The following is a 15,898-nucleotide window of genomic DNA, read 5'->3' as shown; positions in this document are numbered from 1 at the left end:
TTGCCTGGGAGACTCAGAAAGAGAGGTGCAACCTGCACCACTAGGTAGTGGATCTGGCAACTTACTGAGACCACCTTGTTCTGGGGGGACAGGAATCAGGGAGCTGAGCAGAGTCTCAGATGTGCAAACAGAAGTTCATCTGCCAGAGAACCCAGAGGAGCAGGAGGCTGAAGCCGAGAGGGCGTTTCCCTTTCTTCTTAAGAAAATTGTTCAGAATTGAGGAAAATAGCTGGGAAAGTATTCGTGGAAATGTTAATAGCAGGGAAAGTTAACCCAACTTGAATTCTCTGCCTTGAGTTAGGAGGGAAGACGGCATGCCAAGTGAACATGGACCTGGATTTCAGGGCAGAAGGGTCCACAGAGGCACAGCCCAGCTCCCAGGCCCAACAGTGTGACTCCGGTACAGCCCGAGGCTTTTGTAGAGAGGTCAGTGTTCTTGTCTGAGCCTCTAGTAACCCTGCGAGGTTTCAGTATGAGGAGGAGGAATTAAAATACTGAAAGAAAAGGAAGAAATGGACTCGCATTTGTTGAGCCCACTATGCGCTAAATGCTTTATAGTCATTGACAAATTTAAACCTCATAACAAACTTTTAAACATGTAGTAAAATTCCACTTGATAGCAGAGAAGACTGAGGCTCTGAGAGTTGTAGTAGAGTTGGGGCAGTCTGATTTGAGAGCCCCTAAGGGACAAGGGAGGTGACATGGAAGGTCAGAACCCCTTGGGCTGGTGCCTCTGTGACCCTCAGTGGCCGGGTATCCCTGTCTGCACAGTGAGAGGTCTGGACTCATGATCTCACCCAGATCTGGGCTGAATTCCACCTCTGTCACTGTAGGGCAGTATGACCCTGGGCAAGTTAGTTATACTTCCCGTGCTTCATATGGTTTACCAGGGTTAATTGTCAATGACAAGAGCTGGCCCTTCTACTTCTTCCACCATCCATCTTCTTTATGGAGTTACAAAACTTGTTAGTCGAGGGCAGAGCCCAGGAGCCCACATCTTCCTCCCTTGTGGGCACCCAGGGCTTTGGCCAGTGGCACCCAGTGTGTGTTGTTCCCCAGAGAGTGATGCAGCAGCCCCTTCAGATGTGCGCTGGCAGGCACCACGGCTCTGGGATGCCAGCTGAGGCCTTCCGGCCGGCAGCTTCCTAAGTGGCCACAGATGTGGTATGAGATCGCACAGCAAGCCAGCTGCTGATGAGAGGAAAGCATCCTCCCCACTCCAGTGGTCTCTGCCTTCTCTCAGGGCTGTGCTTCATCCAAGGAGGATTTGAAGAGGACACTTGTAAAAAGCATGCACAGAAAAAATTGCTGTGCTGTCTTCGGGGGTATAATTACAGGAGATGTGTGGGGAGATTTTGCTGGCATTTCGTTTCCAGAAGGATGTTTTCCAGGGAAAAAATATAATGGCTTTGCCTTTACCAATATACTAAATATGAACGTCAGGCAAGTGTCTTGTTTCAAATAGGCAACATACACTCCTGGTACAAAATTTCAAAGTAAACCAAAGGGCACCCTACATAATCTAGGTCTCCTTCCCAGTCTCCAACTCCTAGAGACAAGCACCATGACTATTTCTTATGCGGCCTCTGGCATATACTCTATGCATTTATTAAACATATTATCCTGGACACTATTATGGTAGCCTGAAATTCACTCCTCACCCTCTTCCTCCTCTTCTCTGTATCCTGGGAGGCTAAGCCCTTACAGGCTATTGTTTCCCAAGGTCCCGGGTCAGCTGATAGGTGTATTTGGTTTCTCAGCTCTTGTATCACTTGCTGAACCCATTTCCTGAATTCAGTGATCTCTGTGTGAAAAACCTTGAGTGATTTCTGTTTTTCTATTTGGACTGAGTGTTTCCCTCTTTGTTAAAGCTCTTGGTTCACTGAAAATCTTAACACATTCACATATATCTTTTCTTTTTTTTCACCAAAATGGTGGCGTGTTATAATTGGTGTTATCTATATCTTCCTTTTTTGCTCGCCAATATGTCTTTGGAGGTTTTGTTTTTTTTTTTCATATCATTATATAGAAAGGTGACTATTTATTTTTAGTGATTACCCAGGATATAGCTTATTCAACCAGAACCCCATCGATCAACCTCTAGGGTGTTTCCAGGCTGTTGCTATTATAAAGAATTTCTGGTGAATATGTGAATACTCTTGTACGTATATCACTTCACCCATATGGAGGTTTAGCTGTAGGATAAAGACCTAGAAGTGGAAATGCTGAGTAGATACATTTACGGCGTTGATAGAGATTGCCAACTCATGGTCCCATGAGCAATGTTTGAGTGGTTGCAGGCCCAGCTGAGAGAATTTTGGGGGGCAGGACTGTGAATATCCCAAGGAGAGAGACTGTGTTCTTTTGCTCACTAGTGCATCCCCAGTGCCTCACGTGGTGGTGGGAGATTCTCAATAAATATCTGTTGAATGAAATTTAAAAGTGGAGCAAGGCCATGGCCAAGGTCAGGTCAGCACCCTCCTGGCTCTGCCACTGACCGGCTGAATAGCCTTGAACCAAGTCCCTCAGACTCCGTGATCTCAGAGCCCTCTCGAGCTTTGACTACCTGCAATTGAGGGCTTCCAAACCAGGCAGAGCATCCGAATCACTGACAGAACTTTAAAAATGATGGACTCTGGACTGCATTCAGGGATTTAGCTACAATAATTCTGCAGTAGAAGCTTTCAGTGGACTCTGTGAGCCACCACACAGACCCTCCCGTAGGAATGAATGACTTTCTCCCCAGCTTCTGGGCGTGCTGCTGGCAGGAAGCCCTCAGTTAGCTGGTGGTCCTCTCTGACAGGTGCCTCAGCTGGAGACAGCAGCCTTGCCCAAGGTCAGATCCCTTCCCTAGGGTAACTGCATCTAATGACTGATGAACACGGGGCATAAAGGCCTGGCCCCCTCACCCCAACTTAGAGCAACTCTGAAGGAGCCGTCCCATTTTCAGAGCTCCCCATATGGTTAGCTGAGGCCTCTCTTGAGACTGTCCAATCCTGCTTTCCACCCCTCCCTTCCACAAGTGTAGATCCTCACAACACCGACAAACCCTCTGAACTCTGAGCCCTAAACTCCGTCTAGGGATCTGCTTCCCAGAGAGCCTGGCCTGTGACAGGGCCCTAGAATCTGTAATTTTTAAAAATGTTTTCTTTTTTGTTTTTGAGACAGTTTCTCACTCTGTTACTCAGACTGGAGTGCAGTGGCGTGGTCATAGCTCACCTCAAATTCCCGGTATCAAGAGATCCTCCCACCTCAGCCTCCTGAGTAGCTGGGACTATTGGCAGGTACCATCACGCCCCGCTAATTTAAAGAAAAAAGAAATTCTAGAGATGGGGGTAGAGGCGTGTCTCTCTATGTTGCCCAGGCTGGTCTCATATTCCTGGGCTCAAATAATCTTCCCATCTCAGCCTCCCAAAGTGCTAGGATTACAGCCATGAGCCACCGTGCCCTACCTAGAAAGTGTATTTTCTTTTCTTTTTCTTTTCTTCTTTTTGGAGTGCAGTGGCACGATCTTGGCTCACTGTAACCTCCGCCTCCCGGATTCAAGTGATTCTCCTGCCTCAGCCTCCCGAGTAGTTGGGATTACAGGCACCTGCTAACACACCTGGCTAATTTCTGTATTTTTAGTAGAGATGGCATTTCACCATGTTGGCCAGGCTGGTGTCGAACTCCTGACCTCAGGTGATCTGCCCTTCTTGGCCTCCCAAAATGCTGGGATTACAGGCATGAGCCACTGTGCCCAGCTGAAAGTGTATTTTTCAAACAGACATTCTCCTCCTAAGTGATATAACCTCAGCCCCCTGCCTTCTGTAGAGTTACTTTGTATACAAGAGTTCTTCATGTTTTTATTTTCTTGGTGCCATGGGCCCCTCCTCAGAATAATGTTTTTAAATACATTTTTAAAAAAATACATACTGAGGCTGGACATGGTGGCTCACACCTATAGTCCCAACAATTTGGGAGGCTGAGGCAAGAGGATCGTTAAGCACAGAAGTTCAAGACCAGCCTGGGCAACATAGTAAGACCCCCGTCTCTACAAAATAATTTAAAAATTACCCAGGCATGGTAGCACATAACTGTGGTCTCAGCTACTTGGGAGGCTGAGATGGAAGGATCACCTGGGCCTGGGAGGTCAAGGCTCCAGTGAGCCAAGATCGTGCTACTGCACTCCAGCCTGGGTTACAGAATGAGACCCTTTCTCACAAAACAAAACAAAAACAAAGACCAAAAAGGAGAATTACAAAGGCAACCAATTATATTGAGATTTGGTTATCAAAATATTTTTTGACTTGTGAAATAGAAATACATTTTTCTTTATTAACCCATCAATTAAGATCCAGCAGTGGGCCAGGCATGGTGGCTCATGCCTGTAATCCCAACACTTTGGGAATCTGAAACGGGTGGATCACTTGAGGTCAGGAGTTTGAGACCAGCCTGGCCAACATAGTGAAACCCTGTCTCTACTAAAAATACAAAAAATTAGCTAATTTTTTATTAGCTATATGTGCTGGGTATGGTGGCACATGCCTGTAATTCCAGTTACTCAGGAGGCTGAGGCAGGAGAATCGCTTGAACCCACGAGGCAGAGGTTGCAGTGAGTTGAGATCATACCACTGTACTCCAGCCTTGGTGACAGAGTGAGATTCCATCTCAAAGAAAAAAAAAAAAAAAAAGAAAAAGAAAAAATTCCAGCAGAGCAGTGTGTCTAATAACTACCATAATTTTGAAGTAGTGAGGAGCATAAACCATATCTCAAGATACCTGTAGCCATTGTGATGTGATATGAAAATATCAGTGAATTCTGTGGAACAGAATGCCAAGTGCTGCTAAAACTGCTGGGGTTTGTATAATGGAAGGAAATGCTGATCTTCAGTTAGAGGGTAGGGAAAATAGAGAGGTCCTTTTTTATTATGACTCATCCCAGTCCACAGACCTTCTGAATTCCATCTGTGACCCCCTGCTCCACTGCATGCCCTCTCCAGTGGGTTCCTTGGTCTGGTGAGTGTTTTCATCATAAATCTCCAGGTGGGCTTTATCTCTTGCCAGCAAGGGAGTAGAAGAGTTTCAAACAAAGGATGGATGAGATGCCTGAGGCCCTTTGGTGGGAACAGGCAGGGAACGCTGAGCCTAGGGCATTGCTGAGCTGTACAGCAGAACCCACGTGCCTGCCTTGGCCAACCCTAGTTTCCCAGTTAGAGCAGCTTTCCAGCTACACCAAAACAAGGTGCCAAATTGTTTTCCAGGTCCTCCAAGAAGGCTGTCTCTTCCTCCTGTCAGTGTGGGTTGAGCTTTCTCTGCCTTTGATCTTGATGCTTCATGAAAAGCCAGAGGGCTTGCCTCCTGGTGGGACATCCCTCAGTCAGGACCCACAGCAAGCTTACACGCCTGCTCAATTAGGGATAACATCCATTCAAAGTACATTAAGTCCCTCACTTCTTTGAATAAGTAACTGTGGATCATCTGCCCCAGAGCCTGCCCTGTGGAAGCAGAAGCAGACGTGCTGAGGGGGCGTGGCATTTGCTGAGTGTCTCAGAGGCAGGATTAGAAGAATGTGAGAACCCTGAGGAGGGCAGGCAGAGAGGTATGGGAAGTGGGTAGCTTTCTTAAAGAGGAGGTTCCTGAAGTCTGGGCTGCTGACAGCCTATGACAAGATGAAAGCCTTGCCCCCTAAAATGCATGCCCCATTCCCCACCCCAGGGCCACCTTGCACTGAGTGATGTCAAGAAGGGGACACTGCAGCATCCAACTGCGTCACCCAGGAGCCAGGTGATGGCAAATCATTCATGTCTTTAACTTCAGTTTTCTCATCTCTAAAATGGGACAATGATACCAAGCTGACCAGCCTCATGGGGTTATTGTGAGGATTGAGACGATATTGGGGATGCTTTGAGAGTTTGTAAACCCTAAGATCTGGTGAAATGAGTTCACAATAGAGGCAAGGACGTGGATGCAGATGGGAAACGAGGGCTGCTGTGTTCAGATGTGTAGGTTGTTCACTATTCAAGGGAATCTGGCTTTCCTACTCTGCTTGCCAGATATCCCAGCTCCTACCCCACTTGCCAAGTCATTCACCCTGGCACGGGGCTGTGGAAGGCAGGCCTTTTTCCACTGCACATAGTGTCCCTGCTTGCCCTTGCAAACCCAGGCCACATTCAGATGCAGGGAAGAAAATGAAGCTTCTGCCTGTTCTCTGACGGGTTTTTGTGGAGCTCTTAGATCATAATTACTTAATGGAGACATAATGCAGCAATCTTAACTCATTTCTATTATCTACTAAAATAAATAGTAGATAGGTGTGTGTTTTTTTTAAATTTTAATAACTTAATACAACAGTAAATAAAGCTGCAGCCCAGAGGGCAGACTGCTACTGAAGAGAAGTGGTGGTGACCTGATTGTGTGACAGGGAGACATCCATGCTGGCTTTATGGACCACCCACAGGCAGCTGCAGCATCCAGAGCTGCCTCTAAATTCTCTCTCTTGTCTCCTGAAATTCCAGCTTTACTACTATTTTCAGTATAGAACCCCTAGTTTTGGAGGTTTGCAAAGCCTCCACTTGCTCTGATCCCCTACACTGAGAACACAGTGGGTCCTCCATGGCTCCAAGGGATGTGGGGTGGTAGGGAGTGGTGAGCTCTCAGCAGGGGGTTTTGCCTTGGATCCTGAGGCTGCAGAGAAGGATGACTCTGGTAGGCTGAATAATGCCTCCCCAAATGTCCACCCGTTAATCCCCAGAAAGTGTGACTGTTACCTTATGTGGCAAAAGGGACTTTGAAGGTACAATTAGATTAAGGATCTTGAGATGAAGAGTGTTGGGAGCAGGCCCCCCAAAATCTGGCCATAAACTGGCCCCACGACTGGCCATAAACAAAATCTCTGCAGCACTGTAACATGTTCATAATGGCCCTAACACCCAAGCTGGAAGGTTGTGGGTTTACAGGAATGAGGGCAAGGAACACCTGGCCCTCCCAGGGCGGAAAACCGCTTAAAGGCATTCTTAAGCCACAAACAATAGCATGAGCGATCTGTGCCTTAAGGACATGCTCCTGCTGCAGTTAACTAGCCCAACCTATTCCTTTAATTCGGCCCATCCTTTCATTTCCCATAAGGGATACTTTTAGTTAATTTAATATCTATAGAAACAATGCTAATGACTGGCTTGCTGTTAAAAAATACGTGGGTAAATCTCTGTTCAAGGCTCTCAGCTATGAAGGCTGTGAGACCCCTGATTTTCCACTTCACACCTCTATATTTCTGTGTGTGTGTCTTTAATTCCTCTAGCGCTGCTGGGTTAGGGTCTCCCCGACTGAGCTCGTTCCAGCAAAGAGATTACCTTGGTTTATCTGGGTGAGCCCAATGTGATCACAGGGTCCTTATAAGAAGGAGAGGGAGGAGATCAAAGTGGGTGGTTGGAGAAGGCCATGTGACCACCAAAGCAGAGCCTGGAGAGATGAAGCCATGAGCCAAAGAACACTGGCAGCTACTGGGAGCTGGAAGAGGCAAGGAAGAGACTCTCCCTTGGATCCTGCAGAAAAAAACAGCCTTGGCCACAACCTTATTTTAGCCTGGTAAGGCTTATTTCAGACTTCTGAACTCCAGAACTGTAAGATAATAAATCTGTGTTGCAAGCTACTAAGTGTATGGCCATTTGTTACAGCAGCCAAGGAAACTAATACAGTGATACACCCAGTATTGTATACCATGGCCTCTCATGATCCAAAAGACCCAGTGTAAAGCTGGTATGATTTCAGGAACACCCAGAGTACCACTATACCAAATCTTCATCCCTGTGTCTGAAGTTCCATTGTCAGAGCTAACAATAACAATGGGTAACTTTTTTTTTTTTTTTAAGAGATGGAGTGTCACCATGTTGCCCAGGCTACAGTGCAGTGGCTATTCTCAAACACAATCATATTGCACTACAGACTTGAACTCCTGGCTCAAGTAATCATCCCGCCACAGCCTCCCAAGTAACTAGGATTAGAGGTACATGCACTGTGCCAGGCAATAATGGCGAACATTTAACGAGTGCTTGTTTGTGGTAACAAACAAGCCTAATAAAGGCTGTTGCCCTTTAGTAGAGAGGTTCTCAGCTCTGACTATTAATTAGAATTCTCTGAGAGTACTAAAGAAACAGGCAGCAAAGTCCCACCCAGAAGTTTCTGTATCAGAATCCCAGAGGTAGAACCTGGGTTTCTGTATTTTTCTTTGTTTTTGTTTTTGAGAAAGGGTCTTCTTCTGTTGCCCAGGCTGTAGTGCAGTGGCATGATCATGGCTCACTGCAGACTTAACCTCCCAGGCTCAAGCAATCCTCCTGCCTTGGCCTCCTGAGTAGCTGGGACCACAGGTGTGCGTCAACATGCCTGGCTAATTTTTTTATTTTTATTTTCTGTAGGGACAGGTTTTTGCCATGTTGCCCAGGCTGCTCTCAGATTCCTGGGCTCCAGTGATTTGCCTGCTTTGGCCTCCCAAAGTGCTGGGATTTGTATCTTTTAAATGCCCCACAGATGATTTTAATGTGCCCAAAGTTGTGTCAAAGCATAATTTTCAAAAATTTAAAAGACATAACTCTTATATAAACGTATAGTGAACACAAGTGAAAGATTTGTTTAACTTATGAATGAGGGAAACCAGCAGAATGGCAAAGATGGTTTAAAGGAAGATATTAGAAATTGAAGTATGGTCAGTGAAAAAAGAATGTTGACTACTTAAGATGGCTAAGTAAGAATGCTGGTTACTTAAGATGGCTATGTAAGATACAAAACTGTTTAATGTCCTGCAGGACAACCAAATCATAACCATCAGGGTTGTTCTTTTTGAAGTATATAGAAATTATTTGCAACATCAATTTTTACAGTTAACATCAATTTTTACAAAGTCTGGGTACTAACCAATGGTAAATAGTAAGTCAGACATACTCTAAGGAGATTTTTAAAGGGCGCATAATACTCCTTTTGCTTTATTTCCTAGTTTTGGATAATTTTTCTGCATTAGGGCAAGTGGTGGTCCCTGTTAAAATGCAGGTGCCTCTGGATCAGAAATGCTTCCCACTGATTTTAGGAGTCCATTCATGCCTTTATCAGTCCGATAGGCATTCCTAGAGCACCTACTGAGCACATGGCCCTTGGGGGATATGGTGATGAGTAGGAGGCTGCTGCTGCCCTCACATGTAGTATCTAGGAGAAGGGCACAGACGCAGATAATCCACACATGAGTCAGCAGATCTGTACAAAGTGAAGCGCCCTGGGATTTAACAGAGGGAAAAAAAAAAAAAAAATTCTATGGAAGGGGAAGGTGCCAGTGCACCTGGGCTTAAAAGGATGGTAAGATTTCTTTCTTTCCTTTTTTTTTTTTGAGAAAACCTCTCACTCTGTTGCCCAGGCTCCAGTGCAGTGGCGCGATCTTAGTTCACTACAACCTTTGCCTCCTGGGTTCAAGCAATTCTGCTTCAGCCTCCTGAGTAGTTGGGATTACAGGTGTGTGCCACCAAACATGGCTAATTTTTGTATTTTTAGTAGAGACAGAGTTTCGCCACGTTGGCCGGGCTGGTCTCCATCTCCTGACCTCAAGTGATCCGCCCCCCTTGGCCTCCCAAAGTGCTGGGATTACAGGCATGAGCCACCGTGCCCATCCAGGATGGTAAGATTCAATAGGAGAACATGGGAATGAAAAGCACTCTAGGGGGAAAGGCATGGGCAAAGCCTTGGAGGCAGGAAAGCAGCAAACATGTTTAGAGGAATGGTGAGCAGCCTAACTTGATGATGCAAAGAGCTTGCTTAGTGAGAGAATGAGGTAGGACAAACAGTCAAAAATGGGATCCCAGAGCAGCTTGAATGCCAAGCTAAGGGATCCGGACTTTATCCAGTTGAAAACCAACAACTATTGCTGGTTCGGGGACACAGATGGGCATGTTTAGCTTGTGGAGAAGGGACTGGATGGGCCTATGGGGCATAGAGGAGAAGAGTCCCCATGCCCCATGACAAGAGCTTTGAACATCTCTGGGTGTAACCTGACTCTTATTTGGATCCTGCCTTTCTCTCACCTGAATAGAAGCCCTTCAGGTTTATCCCCTTTGAAATGCACCCCACATTTTGAGACCAGCAGAGGCAGTGGTGGAGAAAGGCCTGTGCCATGTTGCCATAGAGTATTTGGGAAGAGAGGCCCCTTCCTCTCAGGCTTCCTAGTGCTGGACCAGGTCCCAGAGAGGCCATCGCCCTATCAGGCCTTCTCCCTCTCCCTCATGTAGGAGGCACTACTTTGCCAGCCCCACCCCTCAGGCACTCCTAGCCAAGCCATTCTGGGGCAGAGGGTGGAATCTGAGAATGCCAATCTTGGGATCATGCCAAACAGAGTTCAATTTTTTCTTTTCTTGAGACACAGTCTTGGTCTTTTGCCCAGGCTAGAGTGCAGTGGCGCGATCTTGGCTCACTGCAACCTCTGCCTCCCAGGTTCAAGCAATTCTGCCCCAGTCACCCGAGGAGCTGGGATTACAGGCACGCACCACCACGCCCAGCTAATCTTTGTATTTTTAGTGGAGGCGGGATTTCACCATATTGGCCTGACCTCAAGTGATCCTCCCAGCTCGGCCTCCCAAAGTGCTGGGATTATAGGCGTGAGCCACCGCGCCCAGCCCAGAATTCAAATTTTGTCTCCAGCACTTTATTTATTTATTTATTGGAGACAGGGTCTTGCTCTGTCACCCAGGCTGGAGTGCAGTGGTGCACACTCCTGGGCTCAAGCAGTCCTCTTGCCTCAGCCTCCTATAGCTGGGACTATAGGCGGATGCCATCACACCGCTCTGTGTGTGTGTGTGTGTGTGTGTGTGTGTGTGTATATATATATATATATATTTTTTTTTAGAGATGGTATCTCACTATGTTGCCCAAGCTTGTCTCAAACTGCTGGGCTCAAGCGATCTTCCCACTTCAGTCTCCCAAAATGTTGGAATTATAGATGTGAGCCACCATGCCCGGCCTCTGCACTTTCTTGCCATGTGACTTCAGCAGCCTGAACCTCCAATTTCTCAGATGTAAGATGGAGATAATAATAGTGCCTCCCTCCTCATGTCGACATGGGAGCACATGCAGTAATGCCTGAGAACACCAACACTAAGCTTGGCCCACAGTGTGTGCTCAGGCATGGGGCTGGGGGTGTCAGCAATAAGCCCCATCTGCTCTTTGGAGCCTTTTTGCCTTTGTAGATTTTGGAGAGGAAATCTTGGGAAGAAGGACATCCAGGTTTTGGTCTTTTGGCAAGGAAGGAATCCAGTGTTTCACCTTGGGAAAGTCCCTGCCCTTGGGGGCACCTCAACTTCCTCCTTTGTGAAATGTTGAGGCATAGGTGGGTGATGTGGGTTAGCAGGAGGTCTCTGGACCTTTTCAGCCCCAGCGTTCATTTTACTCATGTCTGTATGCCTCTGTTCCCTCAGTGAGTGTTTATTGAGCCCCTACTATTGCCAGGCCTTGTGCTGGGCAATGGGATACAGCCAAGAAGAAGGAGGTCACCATCTTTACCCGCGAGGGCCATGGCTACCTCCCAGGTCCCACTACGCTCTCATTTTGAGAGCCACTGGGAAGGCCTGGTGTGGGCACCTTAGGCAGGTTCTCAGGGAATGAGTACTCAACTCGGTGCCAGGCCAGCACCAGGTGCTGAGGCTGCACAGGGCCCTGCCCTTGAGGGCACACAGTCAGGGGTGGGGAGGGGGGTACACAGTTGTATGGGAATGTGAAGGAGAGAACCACACCTTCATTTGGATAGGTGAGGAAAGATTTCACAGAACAGAGCCCTGTAACAGGTGGTTTTCCAGTGTAAGAGGGACAGGGCATTCCAGACAGAGTTAACAGCAGACACAGGGCCTGGAGGTGTTCCCTGCATGGGAGGAGCTGGAGACTGGGAAATAGAGAGGTAGGCAGAGAACCGTGAATGGCCCATGCAGTGGAATTTGGACTTCATCATGCAGACTATGAAGATAGAGATATTTAAGAAGGGGTGTCAGGTGACTCTATTTACACTGGAGGATGGTCACTCTGGCTAAAGTGTGGAGGATGAGTTGGCTGAGGCAGGAATAGAGGCAGGGCAGCTGGTGCCTGCACAGGAGAAACGAGAGGACCACGGCGGGCAGTGGTGGCAGCAGGGATGGGAGGAGGGATCATGTGAGGTGGAAGGCCAGGGCTTGGTGGTGGGGTGGATATGGGCCAGGGGAGTCCAAGAGGCCTCCAGGATGCTGGCTGGAGCACAGGGAGGATGGTAGGGCTTGGTCACTGAGGTGGGGAAGAGGAAGTGGAGCAGGGTGGGGCAGAGGCCTGGAGATGACGGGTATGTTTGCAACAGGGGAGAGGCCCTGCAGGCACCTGGCTACCTGGGCCTGAAGAGAAGCAGGGGAGATGAGTTTTGTGGGAGTTGACAGTGGCCACGTGAGAGAGGAACACAGGCATAAAGGACTGAGTGCAGGGAGGCCATTTGATGAGAAAACGGAGGACTGAGGCAGAACTCCAAGGGCCACCACCACTTTAAAAATCTGTTTTCTTGGCTGGGTGCAGTGGCTCATGCCTGTAATCGCAGCACTTTGGGAGGCCAAGGCAGGCGGATCTCTTGAGGTCAGGAGTTTGAGACCAGCCTGGCCAACATGGTGAAACCCCATCTCTACTAAAAATACAAAAATTAGCTGGGTGTGGTGGCTCTCACTTGTAATTCCAGCTACCCGAGAGGATGAGGTGGGAGGATCGCTTAAACACAGGAGGCAGAAGCTGAATTGAGTCAAGATCCAGTCACTGCCCTCAAGCCTGGGCAACAGAGTGAGACTCCATAAAAAATAATTTGTTTTCTTCTGATTGTTCTGATTGTAAGAGTAATATATGCTCATTGCAAAAAAATGTGTCCAGCTTTTTGGCATCACTCCTTGTTGGCAAAGATATTGTTTATGCATTCAATACACTCATTTATTTTTATATTATTTTTAGAGATGAGGTCTTGCTTTGTTGCCCAGGCTAGTCTTGAATTCCTGGGCTCAAGTGACCCTCCCACCCTGGCCTCTCAAAGTGCTGGGATTACAGGCGTGAGCCACCACACCCAGGTTACACTCAGCTGCAGGCCTATGTGCTGGGTACAGGGCTGTTGAGGACAGTGGCTGCCAGAATGCGGGCTGCAGCAGGGAGGCTCGGCTGGGGCTGCACACTCCGTGGAGCTGGTGGGAGCTCCCCGGGTGCCACTACTGCCACCCGCCCAAACCAGGGCACCTGTAGAATCAGCTACTCAGGAGTCTGAGGTGGGAGGATGGCTTGAGCCCAGGAGGTGGAGGCTGCAGTAAGCCGAGATTGTGCCACTGCACTCCAGCCTGGGCAACAGAGTAAGTCTCAAAAAATAATAATAATAAAGAAAAAAAAAAGGAAATTCACCCAGCTTCACCATTACTGTGACATCTAAGGCTGGAGAAAATGATGAAACTGTCCAGACTACCCTCAAGTTTACAGACAAGGAGAAATACCCAGATAAACCCTGCCTTTATGAAGTATTCTCAGAAAATCTAGAAGATAATGGCTCAGACATTTAAAAATTCTTAGCATTACAGGCTGAAGAAAATCTTGGTATGGTGATGATCTGTAGTGACAGTTGTGCAAGAAAAATTAAAAGAAGTAGATCAGATAAAAAAACTAGAAGAGAAGAAAAAAAAGAAACAGAAAGAATCCAAATAAGCTGAAAAGCAATTATTCCATGGCATTCCTGTTATAATTGAGAATGTCTTAAATTGGAAGTCCAAATTTGCTGCAGAAGGCTTGGAAATTAAAAAGAAATGGATGGAAGAACAAGCAGGAAAAAATAAATTAAGTGGGAAACAGCTACTTGAAACAGATCCAAATCTTGACACATCTGATATCTAGTTCTTGGAGGATGCTGGAAACAACGTGGAAGAAATTAAGTCTTTGTTCCAGGAAATGGATGACCTGGAGCTGGAGGATGAGGAGGATGATCCAGACTCCAATCCTGCTGACCCAGAGAGTGACTCCACTGACCAGAGGACTGTCCCCATCTGTAGAGAGGCTTGACTGTCACAGCATCCTGGTTATGCTCAGAGGGTTTTGATTTTCCTTTCCTTTTCTCCAAGAAGAAATAATTATAAGGAGAATTTTTTTTTTTTTTTTTTTTTTTTTTTTTTGAGACGGAGTCTTGCTCTGTCGCCCAGGCTGGAGTGCAGTGGCCAGATCTCTGCTCACTGCAAGCTCCGCCTCCCGGGTTTACGCCATTCTCCTGCCTCAGCCTCCCGAGTAGCTGGGACTAGAGTAGCTGGGACTACAGGCGCCCACCACCTCGCCCGGCTCGATTTTTGTATTTTTTAGTAGAGAGGGGGTTTCACCATGTTAGCCAGGATGGTCTCGATCCCCTGACCTCGTGATCCGCCCGTCTCGGCCTCCCAAAGTGCTGGGATTACAGGCTTGAGCCACCGCGCCCGGCTTTTTTTTTTTTTTGAGACAGGGTCTCGCTCTGTCACCCAGGATGGAGTGCAGTGGTATGATCATAGCTCACTGCAGCCTCAACTTCCCGGGCCCATGTGAGCCTTCCAAGTAGCTGGGACTACAAGTGTGCACCACCACATATGGTTAATATTTAAAATTTCTTGTAGAGACAAGGTCTATATTGCCCAGGCTGGTCTCGAGCTCCTGGTCTCAAGCAATCCTCCGACCTTAGCCTCCCGAAGTGCTGTTATTACAGGCATGAGCCACCATGCCAAGCTGAGGATATTCTTCTGGTAGTTTTCATGTTGAACTTAATAAACTGACTTAAAATTTCAAATTAAAGAGGAAAGAATGTATGAAATGATCACTCTAGGGAATGGTAAACGGATTTCCTAAGGCAGTTTGAGGTTTGTTTGGCAGTGTTGAGTGCCTAGTTGAAGTTTAGGGTCATAAACTTGAAGTGTGATAATTTGGGGTGGAGTGTCTCTGGGAAGAAAAAGGTGGAAATACTTCCCTTCTAGTTGGGTTCCTCTGCATTTGGAGGCCTGCCTTGATTCTTCTTTGGCTGAGAGGACCTTCGGCTGTGGTCTTTGGGCTCCTTGGATGCTTCTTGGTGGTGAGGGGCCACTAGGGAGTAGGGGTAGGGTAGCATGGGAATACAAGAATGGTACAGAACTGGGACTACCAGGAATTCAGAAGAGCAGCTGGTAGCAACAGACCAGATAGCTTTGGGGAGAGATACTGATGGGACAAGGGGATGGGTGAATTTGAGGTGTTGGCCTTGGATATTGGCATTGGGTTGGTGATGATGGAGTGGAGACAATATGATGTTGGTTTTGGACTGTTGTTGGCTTTGGGGTATTGAGGAGCCAAGGACAGTCATGGATGCTCAGAGTATGGGGCAACCCTGAGGGAGCCCAAGAAGGGCTGCCACCATGAGGGACAACTAGAATAAAGTGGTTGGAAAGATCAGTAGAATGAAGCTCAGCCAAATCTGTAGAGACAGAACAGATCAGTGGCCAGCTAATTTTTTTTTTTTTTTTAATTTTTTTGTAGAGGCAAGGATCTCACCCCATTGCCCAGGTTGCTCTCAAACTCCTAGGCTTGAGCGATCCTCCTACCTCGGCCTTCCAAAGTGCTGGGATTACAGGCGTGAGCTGTTGCACCTGGCCAGGGTAGATTTTCTGATAATACTTAGCAGGACCTCATCAAGTGAAGCACTACTGAAGGAGAGTGCGGTACAATGAGAGTCCATTTGTATTTTGGAAGACTAGTTGTTAGCAGAGTTGGATCAAGGTGCAATCAAGCCAGTTAATGACACTTTCAGACTCCTCTTCACTCATCCCCTGAACATCCTTACAGCACGGATGTACTGCTGGTGAGAGAATGTGAGCAGGACTGGAGCTATGCAGGAGTAGCTGGGAGACATCTGTCTGTGAAGGAGACAGGG

General features: G+C 47.3%; 1 pseudogene; it reads left to right on the top strand.

The window, feature by feature from the left end:
- Nucleotides 1–327: 327 nt before the first annotated feature.
- Nucleotides 328–14,107, top strand: LOC101003059 (annotated as a pseudogene).
- Nucleotides 14,108–15,898: the final 1,791 nt, after the last annotated feature.

The sequence above is a fragment of the Papio anubis genome, chromosome 7 (genome assembly GCF_008728515.1).
Source record: "Papio anubis isolate 15944 chromosome 7, Panubis1.0, whole genome shotgun sequence".
Classification (NCBI taxonomy): domain Eukaryota; kingdom Metazoa; phylum Chordata; class Mammalia; order Primates; family Cercopithecidae; genus Papio; species Papio anubis.
Note: the sequence above shows the minus strand (reverse complement) of the source record. Positions and strands in the feature narration are given on the sequence as shown.